The sequence below is a fragment of the Dermochelys coriacea genome, chromosome 27 (assembly GCF_009764565.3).
Source record: "Dermochelys coriacea isolate rDerCor1 chromosome 27, rDerCor1.pri.v4, whole genome shotgun sequence".
Lineage (NCBI taxonomy): Eukaryota > Metazoa > Chordata > Testudines > Dermochelyidae > Dermochelys > Dermochelys coriacea.
Genome location: NC_050094.1, coordinates 658432 through 665803, shown reverse-complemented (window position 1 = coordinate 665803; position 7372 = coordinate 658432).

The following is a 7372-nucleotide window of genomic DNA, read 5'->3' as shown; positions in this document are numbered from 1 at the left end:
AGGGATCACGTGTAACTAGCATGATGTGGGAGAGTGGGGTGATTTGTCATGGTGTCCGGAGTGGCCCACGACTGTGAGTGCCTGCCTCAGGGCAGACTGTCAGAAAACAGAGCAGACACCCACAGCTGGTGGGGTGGTCTATAATTAGATTTCAGCAAGCCAGTAACAAATGTGAACTCCTGGATCACTATCCCAGTCTGACCATAGAGTCACAGACAGTCCCCTTGGACTCTCCAGTCTATCTTGCCACCCCGACAAACGGGACTTTGGGATAAAAGGACATACCAAAAATCACAGCACATTCAGGTTGCTTCCAGTCCCGAGAGGCCAGTCACTTACCCCAGATCCATTGGTACCCTAGATCTTACGCCTGTAGCCAATCCTGTAATAAACTCTGGCTATATCTATACTAGAGAGCTATACCAATGCTATGCTGCTGTAAGATTGCTCATATAGTCGCTCTACGCCGATGGGAGAGAGCACTCCTGGCAACTTAATTAAACCACCTCCAATGAATCGCGGTAGCTGCATTGGCGGGAGAAGCCCTCCTGCCGCCATAGCGCTGTGTACACTACCACTTATGCCAGTGAAACATATATTCTTCAGGGGGGTGTTTTTTTCACAGTTTTGCCCATGGGCAGTGGGTATAATAGGCCAGGGAAGGCTAAGCCTCTCCTGGCACAGCTGCCGCCAAGGGACACCGGGCTGCAGTGGCCCTGCCCCTTCTCTGAGGGCCCCCCCCCAGCGCCTACTGCTGCTGCCACCTGCCTACCTTCACTCCACCTCCCCCCCCTTGGGGATGGGGGAGATGTTGCGAGCAAGCGATGGGCGTGGGGGTCTGGTAGGGGAGTGAGGTGGCCTGGCCAGGCACTAGGGCCTCTGACTCGTGGGAAGAGGGTGCTGGCTATGCCCGGCACTTGGGCGGGGGGCAACTCAGCCCGGGGCTCAGGTGAGGAGCAGGGCAGAGCGGCTCAGCGCTCCTGGGAGGGTCAGCTTGACTTGGCCTGGCACTGGGGCCAGCCCGGCGTGGCGCTCCGAGGGCAGAGTGGTTCAGCCTGGTGTGGTGCTTGGCCCAGTGCTGGGGCTGGGGGGGCTGGCCCAGAGTGGTTGGGGTGGGTAAGCCGGGGCTCCTCTGGTTGCAGGGGAGAGGGCTCAGGACTCCTCCTATTATGGGGAAGGGGGAGTTTTGGGGCTCTGGTGTGGGGGGCAGGGCCTTGAGTGGAAGGGGTGGGGCCTCAGGGGAAAGGGGCGGGGCTGGCAGGCTAGACTCCCCAAAGTGGGGGTTCACCTGCTGCCCATTGTTTTGCCAACATATGTAGTAGTGCAGACGTGGCCTAACTAAAGGTTTGTTAACTAGGAGAAAGAAATAGGAGAGTTATTGACAGGTTAAAACTATCCAGCATAGACATACCGGTTGTAGTGATCTGTCAATTCAAAGTGTGTTTCAGGGCAGACCCAGGAGCTTACCCCTGGGGATCTCTGGCTTCAGTCTGGGGTCTCTAGCCCTGTCAAAGTTCAAACGGGGAATAGGTGGGAAATTGTCCTGTGTCTCTGTGCCTTCATTCAGCTTCCAGGTCCATAGGACAAGCTTCCTTGGAGGGATAGGGCCATTAGCCAAGCCTTTGTATTGGGATGTTCCCTTAGGGCCCATCTGCTGTTGATAGTCCTGGAGGGGCAGGGAGGTGATCCCTGTACCTGGGCTCACAAGTTCAGAGCAAACATTTCCACAGTGATAAAGTCAAAGGTAGAAATTTCCTCATTCCCAGAGAGATCCCTGCAGGCAGCAACGTACACGCATTTCACAGAGTCTAACCACTCAATACCTTCTTGTAGGACTAATCCCTATTTTGAGCAAAACTAGCACACTGGTGGCCTGCTCTGGTCTCCAGCTATGAGGGTGTCAGTTCTTAGCTAATGCCTACAACCTGGGCAAGAGCTGGCACCTGGCCTACCAGCATCACGCCCCCAACACTAAACTGGTGTATGAAGGGGTATCCCGGACGTTCCTGAATAAACCTCATCCTCCCCCATTCTCGATAAGGCAGCAGCCACTGCATTCTCCTTTCTCTTGGTATGAGTTACTTCCATGTCAAATCCCTGGAGGGCTACTCGTCAACGAAGAACCCTTGGCTTGGGGCAGCCCTGTCAAAGGGGCGTGACCACTTAACACAGTGAATTATTAATTACACAAAGAAGGTTTAAGTTGCATAACAGCCCAGACAATGGTCCAGCTCTCTGCCTCCATGACAACCTAGTTTGGGTAATTACCCATTATCTAGCTATGTAGGTAATGGGACTCCTCTTACCCCAACCCCATCCTGCAGCAACTCTGCACCTAGCCTAGCGTTAGCAGCATCAGTGTGAAGCACAAAGGATTTGCTATCAGCAGGACTGCCCAAACCAGGCCCTGAATAAACCCAACCCACTGCCCACCCTGTGTCCTAAGTAGGACACCTCCACAGCCCCCAGCTTGCACTTGGAGACTGCCAGTGGGGTTGGCTTTTCTCAGCCTTTGTAGCACAATCCCTACATGGTTTAAGTGGTCATGCTACTGAAAATAGCCCAGGCATCTGTATGGGCTCTGGCAAATGTGTGTAACCCCTGCAGCACCTCCCTGACAAGCCCCCGAATATGTTAATCCAAAAGGCAGAACCGTAAATTAATACAATCCAGATTCCAATAGAAAAGTGGAGTTTTCCTGGGGCTTAGCATCTAAGGGAATTTGCCAGTACCCATGAGTCAAATCCAGTGTGCTTATGAATTTTGCGCCCTCCAATAGACCCAGTGAGTCCTCTATTGGGGGTGTGAGGTATGAGTCAGGCTGGGAAAGCATTTAGCTTCCTGTAATTCACACAAAAGCTCATGGTTTTGTCCTTTTAGGTACCATTACCATCAGGGACACCCAGGGGCTGTTTGATTTACTACTTACTTTCATTTCAAGCAGGTTTCCACCTGCTCCTGGATTTGTTTCTGCATTTCCCCTTTAGCCCAGTACGCTCTGCTAGGAGCAGGGTGGGGCCCTCGGGTTGCAATGGAGTGTACAGTCTTGTCAGTTAAACCTGGCCGGTTGGAAAATACCTGGTTGTGGCGCTGTAAACGAGCCTGCGTTTCCTGCTTTGGGGTTGGATTGAAACCCACCCCAAACGCAATGATCTCCAGGGGGGTGGGGGGCTCTTCCCTGCTCTCCCTGAGCAGATCAATTAATGGGGCAGAGAACATTCCCTCATCAGCACAACAAACCATATTCACTGCCATCACCCTTGTAATCTATCGAGCCTTCTGCAATATCTCTGGGGTGAGGGGCCCTCTTACACTGTGGGATCCCCCACGACACCTGCCCTGCAGCTCAGCTTCAGGAAAGCAGGGTGCAGGTGCTGGCATGACGCCACCATCCCTCTCCCCTTCCCCTGCCAGCTCCCTGGTTCTGTGTTTCGCAGGAACATCCCTCTGGTAGCACAGTTCCCCCCCTCCCTCCGCCCCGGGCCTCTGTTCACTCTGCACTTGGAGCACCCCTAGGCTTCCCTCGGGTGTCTCTCAGCCGGACCCCGAGACCCCCTGCCTAGCTGGCAGGATGGCGCCGTGCTGCCCTTCCCCTGCTGTCTGTGTGACAAACCCAACAGCGAGAGAGAAGGCCAGGCTGAGGGAGCACTGAGCAGCAGTGACAGCGGGGCTGCTGGGTATGTACAGCACTGAGCACCATGAGGCCCACTCCCGCCCAGCGGGCTCCCATACGAACAGCAATAGCAGTGGGGGCTGCAGCCACCAGGTCTTGCCCACAACTCCCTAGCGGGCAGCTGCTGTTTGCAATCCTTCCTCTTCCCATTCCACAGGTAAAGGCTCTGAGAGCCTCACGCTGCCTTCAAAAGCCTCAAAGGCCTGGCCAGGTTCATAGCCAGAGGCGTGATCAGCAATTTCTAGTCCCCTCCCACTTGAACCCGAAACCTCTAGCATCAGAAATTGGAGCCTCCAGGGTGCAGGGGAATATACCGGGTTTAGGGCAATGAGCCAGTGCTGGTGACAGTGTATTTCTGCTGCCTTCCAGCGGACACAGCAGTGAACAGACGCATGAGGGTTTGCTGTGAGGTTCTTGCTCAAAACATTTCCTTCCCCCATGGCTGTGCAATAGACAGAGGGTTTGCTTGCTTGCTCCATTGCTGCACCCAGAAGTGGCTGCATGCTCCCTGTGCCATGAGTGCTTTGGAAGGGAAGGAGCCGCAGACTCTGCCGAGGGAAGCTTTCAGAGCACCCGCTTTCATGGCACCGAGATCCCTGGGCTGCAGCAAGTGGCACCTGGAAAATTCCCAGAGTGAGGTGGAAATCCACACTTCCCAAGATGAGAGGCAGGTGGCTGAAACATGGGCCCCGCATGCCCCCCACCCCCACGTGGGCTGGGTGCTCATGGCACGGCAATGGACCGAGGGCAGCGCGGTGGATGTGTACAACCGGTTTGCGGGTTGTATCCCCAGCGTGTTTGCGTGTGTCACATGCATTCACAAGCCCCAGTAGGGCCGGAGCCCTGGCATTCCAGCACGAGGCTCTACCACTTGGTCTAGAGTAGGGGTTCTCAAAGTGGGGATTGGGATGCCTCAGGGGGTCACAAGGTTATTACATGGGGGGGGTGCGAGCTGTCAGCCTCCACCCCAAACCCCGCTTTGCATACAGCATTTATAATGGTGCTAAATATATAAACAAGTGTTTTTAATTTTTAAGGGGGGTCACACTCAGAGACTTGCTATGTGAAAGGAGTCACCAGTACAAATGTTTGAGAACCACTGGTCTAGAGGCGCACATCTAGCCAGAGGCAGATTAAGACTTACTGGGGCTCTGGGCACAAAGAACACTCCCCCCACCCCCTTTTTTAACATGGGCCTAGTAGCCTTGGGCAGGCGGCTGGGACTGCACTTCACTGTGGGGGAGCTGATAAGGTATTAGCTTCCCCCTGCTAGCACTGCCAGCCTCTTCGTGGTGGGGGTCTGAGGTGGGCCTTAGCCCCCCTTGCCACAAGGTCCCACCCCCTGCTCCTCCTCTTCCCCCGAAGCCCCTCCTCCTGGCCAGGCCGGAGGTGGGCTGTGGGTAAGAGCCGCCCAGGGGGTCTGGGCTGCTGTGGGCAGCCCTGGACTCTCCAGCTGCCCTTGGGGCGGCTCTTACTACATCTTGGCTCCGGCCCGGCTTCTGGCCTCACCAGAGGGCAGGGCCTAGGGGGAAGAGGAGGAGCCGGGAGCAGGGCCACAGTTCTGGCACTGGTGCGCTCCCCAATTCTATAGAGGTTCCGGTGCTCCTGTGGGGGCCCCCAAATTGTCCAGGGCCACGTGATCTTAGCCAGCCTGCAGTGAGCCATTCACTCGTAAGGGCATGCCGTGCTTTTCCAGGCCCTGGTTCATACATGGGGGGTGCTGTGGCCCCATTGCCCTCACACACACACGATGAGAGGTGCCTTCACTCCGGCCCTGAGAGATACAAACTTAGCCCTCAGTAACATTTTCAGTATTGCTTCCCCAAAGAGGCGGTAAGAGGGGTGGGGGTGGGGGGGGAGCTGTGCACCAGCTGAGATAAAGCCAAAGCAGCTGAGATCAGCTGGGGCAGGAGCAGAACACAAGTTAGAGCCCCAGTGATGGCCAAAAGCAGTTAGAAGAGGTGCAAAGAACAGGAGTACTTGTGTTCTTTTTGCAGATACAGACTAACATGGCTGCTACTCTGAAACCTGTCATTATAGAAGAGGTGAGTTTGTCAAATACTTTGGGGGAGGCTTCAGAGTAGCAGCCGTGTTAGTCTGTATTCGCAAAAAGAAAAGGAGTACTTGTGGCACCTTAGAGACTAACAAATTTATTAGAGCATAAGCTTTCGTGAGCTACAGCTCACTTCATCGGATGCATTTGGTGGAAAAAACAGAGGAGAGATTTATATACACACACACACACACACACACACACAGAGAACATGAAACAATGGGTTTATCATACACACTGTAAGGAGAGTGATCACTTAAGATAAGCCATCACCAACAGCAGGGGGGGGAAGGAGGAAAACCTTTCATGGTGACAAGCAGGTAGGCTAATTCCAGCAGTTAACAAGAATATCAGAAAGAAAAGGAGTACTTGTGGCACCTTAGAGACTAACAAATTTATTAGAGCATAGAGTTAGTCTCTAAGGTGCCACAAGTACTCCTTTTCTTTTTGCGAATACAGACTAACACGGCTGCTACTCTGAAACCTAAGAATATCAGAGGAACAGTGGGGGGTGGGGTGGGAGGGAGAAATACCATGGGGAAATAGTTTTACTTTGTGTAATGACTCATCCATTCCCAGTCTCTATTCAAGCCTAAGTTAATTGTATCCAGTTTGCAAATTAATTCCAATTCAGCAGTCTCTTGTTGGAGTCTGTTTTTGAAGCTTTTTTGTTGAAGTATAGCCACTCTTAGGTCTGTGATCGAGTGACCAGAGAGATTGAAGTGTTCTCCAACTGGTTTTTGAATGTTATAATTCTTGACGTCTGATTTGTGTCCATTCATTCTTTTACGTAGAGACTGTCCAGTTTGGCCAATGTACATGGCAGAGGGGCATTGCTGGCACATGATGGCATATATCACATTGGTAGATGAGCAGGTGAACGAGCCTCTGATAGTGTGGCATTTCTCCCTCCCACCCCACCCCCCACTGTTCCTCTGATATTCTTGTTAACTGCTGGAATTAGCCTACCTGCTTGTCACCATGAAAGGTTTTCCTCCTTTCCCCCCCCTGCTGCTGGTGATGGCTTATCTTAAGTGATCACTCTCCTTACAGTGTGTATGATAAACCCATTGTTTCATGTTCTCTGTGTGTGTGTATATAAATCTCTCCTCTGTTTTTTCCACCAAATGCATCCGATGAAGTGAGCTGTAGCTCACGAAAGCTTATGCTCTAATAAATGTGTTAGTCTCTAAGGTGCCACAAGTACTCCTTTTCTTTTTGGGGGAGGCTGTATCTCTGAAGTCTGCTGCTCAAATAATCCCAAATTTGGATCACTCGCCCTGCGTTGCACTCTCATATTGCACAGCAAATTTCAAGCTAATACGCCCACGGGTTTCAGAGCATCTGGAATTATCCACCTTTAAACAGAAAGTGACGCTCAAATGCAGAATACCGCCTGCCCCTTTGTCTGTGTCTGACTCAGGGTGGGTGAGGGGTGCAGATCCCTGGTCCACGCCCTCCCAGCCAGGCTGTCACTGCTGTCCTCTGCCTGACGTCTGGGAACAGTGTGGCCTTGGCTGGAGAGAAGGTGTCTTCTGGGCAGGGTCTGGGTCTCTGCGCTTAGTGGCTTCCAGCCCTGGACTGCTCGGTGCATCTCACGGCTTCCCTCTGCTGAGTGGAATTCACCAGTGCAGGGCAGCGCCCAG